The sequence below is a fragment of the Podarcis melisellensis genome, assembly GCF_964234715.1.
Source record: "Podarcis melisellensis genome assembly, chromosome: 7".
In the NCBI taxonomy this organism is placed as follows: domain Eukaryota; kingdom Metazoa; phylum Chordata; class Lepidosauria; order Squamata; family Lacertidae; genus Podarcis; species Podarcis melisellensis.
In genome coordinates, this window is record NC_138539.1 from 68,930,683 (window position 1) to 68,941,845 (window position 11,163).

Below are 11,163 nucleotides of genomic sequence, written 5' to 3' on the forward strand. Positions count from 1 at the left end.
GGCCCCTGGGCCTTAGTTTGCCTACCCATGTTCTAGCCAAATGCATCATCTTCATGGGACAGACTAAGGAGAAGAATGGTTCCTTGGTTCAATCCACCTTTGAAGTACAGGCTGTTAACTTGGTGGGCAGGGCGCTACTGTGAGGTTCTACTTGCTGTCACCTCTGAGGTACAATTGATCCTCTCGGAAAGGAGCATGGTCATCCCAAATCCTTTTTACCGGCTCACCTCCTGTGGTTTTACCAGCAGCCTGATACACACAAATGTAGCAGGTGAAGATTTCCAATTATCTTCACTCCAGGAAAAAAAGTTTTCCAGTGCTTAACTGTCTGTATGTCAGAGTTGCTAGTAGAGACACCACATTGGGACCAGTTAAAAATAAAGATTTCAGAACTGTCTTCATGGCTCAAAGGGGGGGGGGGGGAATGGAGTTTCTAATATTTCCTAATTTTCTGCCTTATTACCTGAATTAAAACAAAAAACAAAAAAAATCAGTTCCTGATCATATCCATCTGGCTTATCTCATTAAAACAGTCTGATTGAAATTGCTTTCCCTGTGGCTTTGCTCAGTCTATATATTTACTTTGCCTGTGGGGATCTGCAGTTCAAGGCTCCCTTCCCTCCTTCTCCCACAGCCTTCTCAACTTAGCTTATAAGAAGGATTTAAAAGTCGGAGATTCTCTTATCTTTCAAGAACTGAAGTTGGCTTTATTATACCACTCACTGTGACTACACACACACACACACACACACACACACACACACGAGAGAGAGAGAGAGAGAGAGACAGAGAGAGCGCACCTTTTGCTAACAACAGCAAATGTAAATGTAGTTGAAGCACAAACAACTCTAACGCGTAGAGTAGAAAGAGCATATACCATATGTATATTTTGAATGCCGGCATATTATGTACACTGTATTGGTAAGAAATAAAATAAAGCAAAACAAAAGATGAGTAGATGGAAATGTGGCCCATTGCTATGCATATTTACACTGATATAAATTGCATCGGTATAAATCAAATCTTCATATTCCCAGAGGACATTCTTCACAGTGCAGCAATGTCAGTTAGTGCATTTTATGGGGGGAGGGGAGGGAATTAGTCATTAAAACTGAGATTCAAAAGTGAATTGAGGGAAGTCGGGTTTTATTAAATGGATGGAATATTGCAGAGGCGATCCATTTCCTCTGCAGATTATCACTTGATTTTTGGTCGGACTGTATGTATTTTAAATGTATGGGTGGTGTGTGTGTGTTTAAGAATTCAAGTGGTACAGAAATGTGGTAAACTGAAATTAAGATTAGAAAAATTATAAACTAAAACGGATTAATTTTTCCACCCCTGATCCTACCCCCATGTATGTAACTGCAGGAGTAATGAATGCCTAAATAGCAGCCCAAAGCTGAGGAGAAATATTATTGAGGTTAATATGGTAAATTGCAAATATTTAATGGGTACTTTTAACTGCATTAGTTCTCTCAACCGTGTGTGTGTGTGTGTGTGTGTGTGTGTGTGTAATACAGCTTTATTCTTTTTTAACCTTTTGTATGTTGTATATTATTATTACTGTATATTTTAATGTAAAGGCATATTTTGGTTGCTCCTGTTACTCAAAATTGCGAGTTTATGTGTATTCCTGTTGTTGTTATGACCCTGATGTCCAAAACAACAATAATAAGTGACTCCAAAATTCCTAAATAGGGTTGCTATGGCAAATGCTAGTGACATTACACCAAGATGTTACTTGGTGTAATGTCAAAATCAATGTTGAAATATCAGGAGAAAATATGAATGCAGCCAAGGTCTTAGGATGTGTTACATTATTTCAGCTTTCCCATTGCCTCTCTTTTCTCATAAGCAGAACACAGAGACACAGACTCACACACACATAGCTAAAGTTCTGTGTCTCTTCCGTGCAGCGCCATGAGATGTGCTAAACGAGGGAGCTACAGGCTGATTAATAATTGAAAATTAGTCTTCCTCAATTCATGGAGAAAGCACCAGAAACAATTGCTCCTGTTCTTCAAGTTTTACGTCCACATTCCCATGGAGCACATCACCGCCTTTAGCAATTTATGACAGACACACTGGCAAAAAAGGAAGCAAAAAGAAAAAGAAAGAAGAAGGAAAACAAACAAGGTGTGACACAATAAGTCAGCTCTAACTATTATCCCCAGAGCTCAGGCTGTGGATAAATAGCTGCACCTAACATTGCCATGTGGAGAGAATAATAAAATATTCAGTATGCACCTGAAATGTCAAGGATTGTGGCATTTCAACAAGTAAAAGAGTCGAGAGGGAGAAGTCGTTAGGCACATCTTGATTGTGTCATCATGCCTTTCCAGTGAGAAATATGAGAGAATGATGTTTATTTTCCATACTCACCATTTGTCTGTTCGCAATTTGCACAACAAAATTATAGCCTTTAGGAAGGAAGGCAAATAGCTTGTTATTTACTTGTTTTATTCTGGTAATAAAATGCAGATTTGCCGTACTAAAGGATCAAATTGGCCCAGGGACTAGTCAGAAGACAAATCATTCAGTTCTACTGTTGCATCTACGTGGCTCTGGCCCCGTGAGCTGTCTGGATTGGCTATTGCATAGTAATTATTCAGAATTTGTTTTGTTCTTTGGAGCAATAGTAAAAGTATAGAAATAGAACAGAACATTTGATAGGTTAAAGATTGGGAACGGGACTGACTGGAAGACTGGGGAGGGGGTTAACTACAAGAGTGCTGAGTCCCTCATGACTGTGATGGGAGGCAAAAGGCTAAAGACAACACAGTGTTGGAGTTGTTCAGATGTGCCCTATTGTGGATTAGATTTGCAGGCATAGTAGCCCTTCCAGAGTGAAGTTTGCCAAATTACTACCAAACAGGCCTAGCAGTATTTGTGGTGGGTACTTTTAAATAAAATATCTATTTGTTTATTGTTGGAAGCACTTATAACTTTCCATTTTGGGGGGAAATTATATGGAATTTGCAGGCACTGTGACATTGTCTTATGGGATGGATCCCAAAAAATTTCAGAGGGATATCTGCAGTTCCCATGCAGATCGCACTGCAGTATTCTAACTTTATGTACTGAAGTTCTCACCCTGGGTCAGCAGGGGGATACTGTAGATAGTTTTCACTCAGGTCCACATGTGCAAATAAGGAATTGAAAGTGACATTCAGTGATTGGATAGTTACAGAAAGTTGTTACTGTTGCTTTGTAGTTGAGCTCTATATAAGCAGGTTGGCTGAACCCTTCAGTTCAGTTCTGTTCTGGCCCGTGAATAAACAAGAATTGTCTGAAGAATCACTGTGTCATCTGATATGTTCACCCACAACTTAACACTAACCTGGAGTCTATTATCACTCAGAGAAACTCCCACCTGACCGATCATCTTCCTCTGGTGCTCACATGACCTCTACCAAACCCTCCTTGCACAAAGACACAGGCAGAATAAGCTCACTTCAGAAACAAAATGGTACAGATCAGGCTGGGTTGCTGCTGTTTCCTCTTGCTCCTTTCACTTCAATGCCTTCTTTGTCCCCGTTGAACTCTTAATGATAGCTGAGGACTCCCGTTCAAAATCACGTAACGTTTCCTTGCAAATGTGTGGTGTCATATTAATCACTGAACGAGGGCTGATATCATCGGAATGTAGCCTGCCACCACTGATGGCTGCAGAATATCTGATTGATATTCCTCGCTTGTTCAAAAAGTCTTGGTGCCACGTATAATGGACTTGAATAATTATCCACATTGGTCATGCTGATTTATCAGTGAAGTTAAAATACAAAAGGCAATTAAAGAAATTCAATTCCCTTGCTCCATTCCATATGCTAATTTACTGTCTGCTTCTATCCCTTCGGATTGCTTATTCAGTGCTTCAGTTTCCATTCTTTTTCTTCGTCCCCGCTACCACCACTCACTTTCCAGATCGCAAGTGCTCAAAGTTCCATTTATTTTTTTAACATCTCTTTTTGGTTCTTCTTTCTCATGAGATGAGGTCGTTTACTTTTGAAATGATCAACCACCAGTGCAGATGCCAAGGTTTAGGGGGCATTGGACAAGTTACCCTCAGCAGACCCCCAACCTCTTTTCCACTGTGCCCTCACAGCACATGTGTTTGTGATTTGAGAACCCGATCCCCGCTTAGGGAATGAAGACACGTGGGCACAGTATATTAGGTTAATGGGCAAGAAAAGGCCACAACTTTGTTGATTACAGCATGTGAGAAGGTATTGGCTGAGGCATTGGACCACGGACAATTTGACTCCACCCACTCGGAGAGGGATGAGTATGATGAGGGGTTAACCACCAGTAGGGGGAGCCTGTTGATGCTAATACAACTACAGGCTCTCTTCCTGATGTCACCGAGGGTCGTGCCATGGCCCCCCGCCACACAGGGCATCGGACAGGATCTGCGACCGCCGGATTCCTTTAACGGAATACCCAAAAGTGATGGGGTAGGCAATGGCCACACCTTGCCCTTCCATATACCAACAACACAGGAATCGTCTCCCGGTCACAACCCCTCCCCTCCGGAAGGAGGAAAGGCTTTATCTGAATACCCCCTACTCTGGAAGCACAGCTATGACCCCAACTGCCACTGTTGAATCTCTGCATCCTAGTCTGTGGAGTTTTAAAGAGGATGGAGGAGGCACGCCTATGTATATATCTCTCTTGCTGCTGCTACTAACACCAGCACCACACCATTGAGTCACTAATGTGCCAATATTCTTTAGGTGTGAAATCTGAGTCAGAAACCAAGTGCAAATTCTTGCAACAGAGATGCCTAGAGTAACCTCGATAACTGTTAAAATTATTTCCCCCTACAAACTTTAGGCCATTGCAATTCTACCCTTGTTTGATTCTTAGTGAGCCATGAAGACAGGCTAAGAAAGCATGACCTAGATTCAACATTGCACAGAGAAATCCTCACAAGGGACACTTTGATGCATGTATGCTAATTAGACAAAGAAACGGTTAATCAAAAGGGAAATGTATTTTGCTATCCAAACTTGGGATGATGCATGCTACAGCAGCATCGTAAATCACAGATTACGTTCAGAGGAAGAATTTATGATGACAATTATTCCCCAGCTGAATTGTTAAAACCACTTTCCTTGTTGTCTACAATGTTATGGCACTGCACCTATTAATTTTACTATGATAGTTCACAAGTGCACACAACTTAACACGCAAGTCAACACTGCAGAGTACGTTGGAACTTTGCGTAGGCACTGTTGAGTAACAAAAACAAAAAGGGGCCATGACTTTCTCATAATTATCATGGCTTTGTGCAGTTCAACCTTTGAAATTCACACAGCAATCCTAGATAAAGGAAGCTGATGCAAATTACACCAGCTTAAATTCAGCAGATATAATTTTCCCTTGTTCCAAATACTGGTCAGGAGTGAGGCTACTTCTGGCTTATAGGAACTAAGCCTGAAAAAGGTAACAACAACAACAACAACAACAACAACAACAACAACAACAACAACAACAATTTTTATAGCCCCCCCCCAAAAAAAAATCTGGCTGGGTTTCCCAAGCCACTCTGGGTGGCTCCCAACCAAATATTAAACAGAATAAAGCTTCAAACATTAAAAACTTCCCTAAACAGGGCTGCCTTCAGATGCCTTCTAAAAGTTGGGTAGTTGTTTATTTCCTTGACATCTGGTGGGAGGGCATTCCACAGAGTGGGCACCACCATCGAGAAGGCCCTCTGCCTGGTTCCCTGTAACCTCACTTCTTGCAGTAAGGGAACCACCAGAAGGCCCTCAGCACTGGACCTCAGTGTCCAGTCTGAATGCTGGGGGTGAAGACACGCCTTCAGGTATACTGAGCCAAGGCCGTTTAGGGCTTTAAAGGTCAGCAGAAACACTTTGAATTGTGCTCGGAAATGTACTGGGAGCCAATGTAGGTCTTTCAAGACCGGTGTTATGTGGTCTTGGCGGCTGCCCTCAGTCACCAGTCTTACTGCCACATTCTGGATTACTTGCAGTTTCCAGGTCACCTTCAAAGGTAGCTCCACACAGAGCACATTGCAGTAGTCCAAGTGGGAGATAACTAGAGCATGCGCCACTCTGGCAAGACAGTCTGCAGGCAGGTAGGGTCTTAGCCTGCATACCAGATGGAGCTGGCAGACAGCTGTCCTGGACACAGAATTGACCTGCACTTCCACGGACAGCTGTGAGTCCAAAATGACTCCCAGGCTGCAATCCTGGTCCTTCAGGGGCACAGTTACCCCATTCAGGGCCAGGGAGTCCTCCATACCCACCCACCCCATGTCCCCCCAAAACAGTACTTCTGTCTTATCAGGATTCAACCTCAATCTTTTAGCCGCCATCCATCAAAACAAACAAATCTTTAAACAGAGTTTGATTCACACCACCTGTTTTGTTGGCACAAGTTCTGTTGAGTTCTTGGTCACATGATCAAAGTAAAGAGAGTTAGAAAAATTAGGAGGGTTGTATTTGGCCCCTGAGCAGTCCTTGTAAGTAGCTTGTTCTCTTGCTCGTAATTTCTTTTGTGTGAGCAAGAAAAGAAGCTTTTCTGCATTGCATACATTAAAAGAGGGTTGGTTCTTTGCAACAAATAACTAACCAAGGGATATGTGGGCAAGTTTGGATCTGGCATAGTTTATACCAGTGTTAAGTACACTGGCTTCCCATGTTTAGAACTGGTCTAGAAGTTCAGTTTTTCATAATTTCCCATTTTAAATAAAAGTTTGCATGAAGATTCAGCAACATTTTAGTGTGAATTTAATATGCCTATTGTATGTCGTTTTGCCTAATACATACATAGATTTTTTCTGATGTAATCTCCCCTACTATAATGCTTTTTTGTATATCATTTTCACTAATATGTGCATTTTTATACACATTTTACTGGAGTATATGCATTTTTGTACACATTTCTTGGCTGGAGTGCAAAATTCAGAGAAATGCAAATTTCATAGATGGTTGTTTTTTCATTAGTGTGTTGTTTTGAAAAGTGTGTATTAGGAAAAGTCACTGTTAAATGTGAATTGTATCTCTTCCTCATCACTAATCAGAGTATACAAGAAGGGTTTCTATGCCTTGCCATGAGGGCATGGAAGAAGAATTGTTGCTATATTGAGGGAGCAATCCCATAGCAAGATCCACTGGGATCAGCAGGCTACGATTCCCTGTATCACCAGCTACACCATCATCTTCAGGTTAGCCAAAAATATGCTGGCATATCTCCCAGTTTCTAGCTTATCAGGACCCAGCTGGCTCAGCTGAGCCAAGCAGATCTTAAGCCCTGAAAAAGGGGGCATTCTGGGAGCCTAGCAGAGAGGAGTTAGGCTGGATCCTGAAACCATTCAGCTTGAGCATGTGAGCTGGCAATCCAAGATAAATTAAGACATCAAATAGGGTGGTGAAACTCTATACTATTTTAAAGTTTGGCTTTCCATCTTCCAAGCTTAGGCAACGTCAGGTGGTAGTAGCCCTGCTGCTAAACAGAGATTGGTTATGGTGCAACTTCACACTAGCTTAACTTCCATCAGTCAGTTTCTTGTGTATAGGTTTGCTCCCAAAGGCAAAAATAAAAAGCAAGTTTTAAAAATAAAATAAAATCTGTAATCTGGGAATGTGTGTGTGTGTTTTAAGGGCCTGCTGTTTGTTCCTAGTACAAAAAATCAACACAAAGACAGAAGTGTATGTGATGCTCACAGAGAACTCAGTACGTTTCCGAGCACAATTCAAAGTGTTGGTGCTGACCTTTAAAGCCCTAAACGGCCTCGGTCCTGTATATCTGAAGAAGCGTCTCCCCCCCCCCCCATCATTCTACCCGGACACTGAGGTCCAGCACTGAGGGCCTTCTGGCGGTTCCCTCACTGCAAGTTACAAGGAACCAGGCAGAGGGTCTTCTCAGTAGTGGCGCCCTCCCTGTGGAACACCCTCCCACCAGATGTCAATGAGAACAACAACTACCAGACTTTTAGAAGACATCTGAAGGCAGCCCTGTTTAGGGAAGCTTTTAATGTTTGATATATTGCAGTATATTAATATTTTTTTGGAAGCCGCCCAGAGTGGCTGGGGAAGCCCAGCCAGATGGGCGGGGTATAAATAAATTATTATTATTATTATTATTATTATTATTATTATTATTATTATTATTATTACTCAGTAGAGAGGATTAATGTATCTTTTATCTTTGTTGGAAGCCGCCCAGAGTGGCTGGGGCGACCCAGCCAGATGGGTGGGGTACAAATAATAAATTATTATTATTATTATTATTATTATTATTATTATTATTATTATTATTATTTCTATCCCTTCTTTCTAAGCTTTTGCAGAAAGGCATACATAGCACCTCGCTGCTTCACCGCAAAAGCTGACAGAAAAGCAGCTCTCTGTACATGCTGCAAGATTCAGGGACAAGGAGTGATCAATGGCCACCATGAATGATGTCTAGCTTTTAAGCCAAGTCAAAAACTGTGGACACCTGTGAGTAGGCAATGGGGTGGCTTCCAGCTTTCATTAAAAATTGATGTTGCTAGAATAAATGTTGAAACTTTTCACAATGACATCTTACATGAGAGACAAGACTCTTTCATGTTATATTCATGCTATTCTGATTAAGGAAAAAATAATGTATACGGGGACAGGGGGACACAGAGTGACTTGCATAAAGACTGTCAAGGACTCCTTTTAGGGACTCAAGCATGCTGCTCAGTTAAAGCTGAGGGAAAATTATATACTCTTCACTAATTAGATATGGGAGATAATTTAGAATTTGTTGCGATGTTCCAAGGATGTGTGGAATTTTGCAGAGTTAGGTACAGTTCATTCGTACATCTCCTCAAACATAAGGATGACGTTTTCTGTTTGTGGGAATCCCACCCACTCAAATTAGGATTCATAATCAGTAGAGATAGGTGAATATAAAAGTTTTGCTTCTCTGAGTTTTGCATATCCAGTTGAGAGTTAAGGATAAGCCCTGGAAGCAAAAATGCGAATACTAAATTGAATACTAAATACTAATACTAAGTGAATACTGTCCACACACTGGGTTATGGAAAGAAGGTGAAAGTGATAAAAGCCTTAGCCTGGATGGAGGTCTTCATTTGTTCCAATACTCACGAAGCCTCTGCCTGGCATTGGTTTTTTAAAACCTGGAATTAACTCAGAGTAATCTGAAGAATGAAAATATAAAAGTGCCCCAAACATCATCAGAGTGTACTCTCCTCATCAAGTAGATAGAGTCCCCACACAGCAGGGGTTAGGCAATGACTTCCTGATCAGATGGTGATTGTTTCAGACAGACTTGAATTTTGCCATTTATTTTTTCATGAGTTCAGCACCGTAACTTAATAATAATAATAATAATAATAATAATAATAATAATAATAATAAATTTTATTTATACCCCGCCCTACCCAGCCAAGGCCGGGCTCAGGGCAGCTAACAAGCAATAATAAAAACAAGTTGAATGAATACAACTTAAAAACAAAATTAAAATACATTAAAATATTGAAACATTAAAATATTAAAATATAGCCTCATCGCAGGAGGAGAATGGAAAAGAAAAAAGAAAGAGGGGGAGGGAATCAAATTGGCTCCAAACCAAAGGCCAGGCAGAACAACTCTGTCTTACAGGCCCTGCAGAAAGAAATCAGATCCTGCAGGGCCCTGGTCTCATGAGGCAGAGCGTTCCACCAGGCCGGAGCCAGTGTTGAAAAGGCCCTGGCTCTGGTTGAAGCTAATCTAACTTCCTTAGGGCCTGGGACCACTAGGGTGTTGCTATTTATGGACCTTGAGGCTCTCCGTGGGGCATATCTGGAGAGGCGGTCCCATAGGTACGAGGGTCCTAGGCCGTGAAGGGCTTTAAAGGTCAAAAACAGCATTTTAAAACTTAGGCATGGGAACAAAATAGATGTCACCCACTTGCAGATGAATGTGAAACTATTTTTTGTGGCCAATGAACCTCTCACATTCCTCTCCCCATTGCAAATTTGGGTGGAAATTGGCCATACGAAATGAAACCAGTGCTCTGGGGTCACTCTTTTAACCAAACGGACAGCACAATCTTATATGTACTTCTTCCAAAGTAAGTCACTTTGAGTTAAATGCGGCTCACTGCCAACTGAGCATAGGACTGAAAAATAAAATTCGTTAATTCTATAACTGTAGATCAACTACAATTAGCTACAGCCAATGATGTTACCTGTACCCTCTTCCCAACCCACAAAGCTGCTACTGCAGCCATTGTCCACCTGCAAACTATTTCACAACTCCTCTAATCATCAAAAAGTATGTCCCTCATCAACCAGAATTATTTTAATGCTCTGTCTTTGATGTCCAATAGTAAATCCTTATCTATTCCAAGGAGCAGTTCCATATGTATCCCCCTCCCCAGCCAACACCGACTTTTCCTGATCATTTTAGTTACCCGGTTGATGAAGTAGAATGTTTAATCAAAAACATAGGAGGCCTATGTAGAAGATCAAAGGATTTGAGACAGTTTTCTGAAGGTTCTCCCCCCCCCCCAAGCCAAGATGTCTCAAAGCTAGCCTTTAAAGCTAGCCTTTCACTTCCCTCTAGGACTTGGCTGGGAGTCACAGATTCTTTCAGCTAGTCTGCAGAACTTCATTGGGCTGTTGCTTTAAGGTTCGCTTGAGGGTTCCATGGTCTTCTCAAAACCAAACATTTCCAGAAGCTGTGTTCATTCTGCACAAAACTGACACAAAATCTGTGCGACTGAGTTGGGCTCAGACTCTAATGAAATGTATTCTTAATACTTTTGGATATAAATTTATTATCATTGTTAACAAACAATAGAATACCTAGTACATTTGCATTCAAATTTGTAGCCCAGGCATATCAAATTCCTTCAAACTTTGACCTAGAGCTTTAATCCCAATGAGTGACCTCCACATTATAGGCATAGCTGTCAACATTTCCCTTTTTTTAAAGGGAAATTCCCGTATTCTGAATAGGATTCCTCGCAAGAAAAGGGAAAAGTTGACAGCTATGATTATAGGCCTGAGTAGAGCTGCTATGTTGTTGTTGTTGTTTAATCATTTAGTCGTGTCCGAATCTTCGTGACCCCATGGACCAGAGCACGCCAGGCACTTCTGCCTTCCACTGCCTCCCGCAGTTTAGTCAAACTCATGCTGGTAGCTTCGAGAACACTATC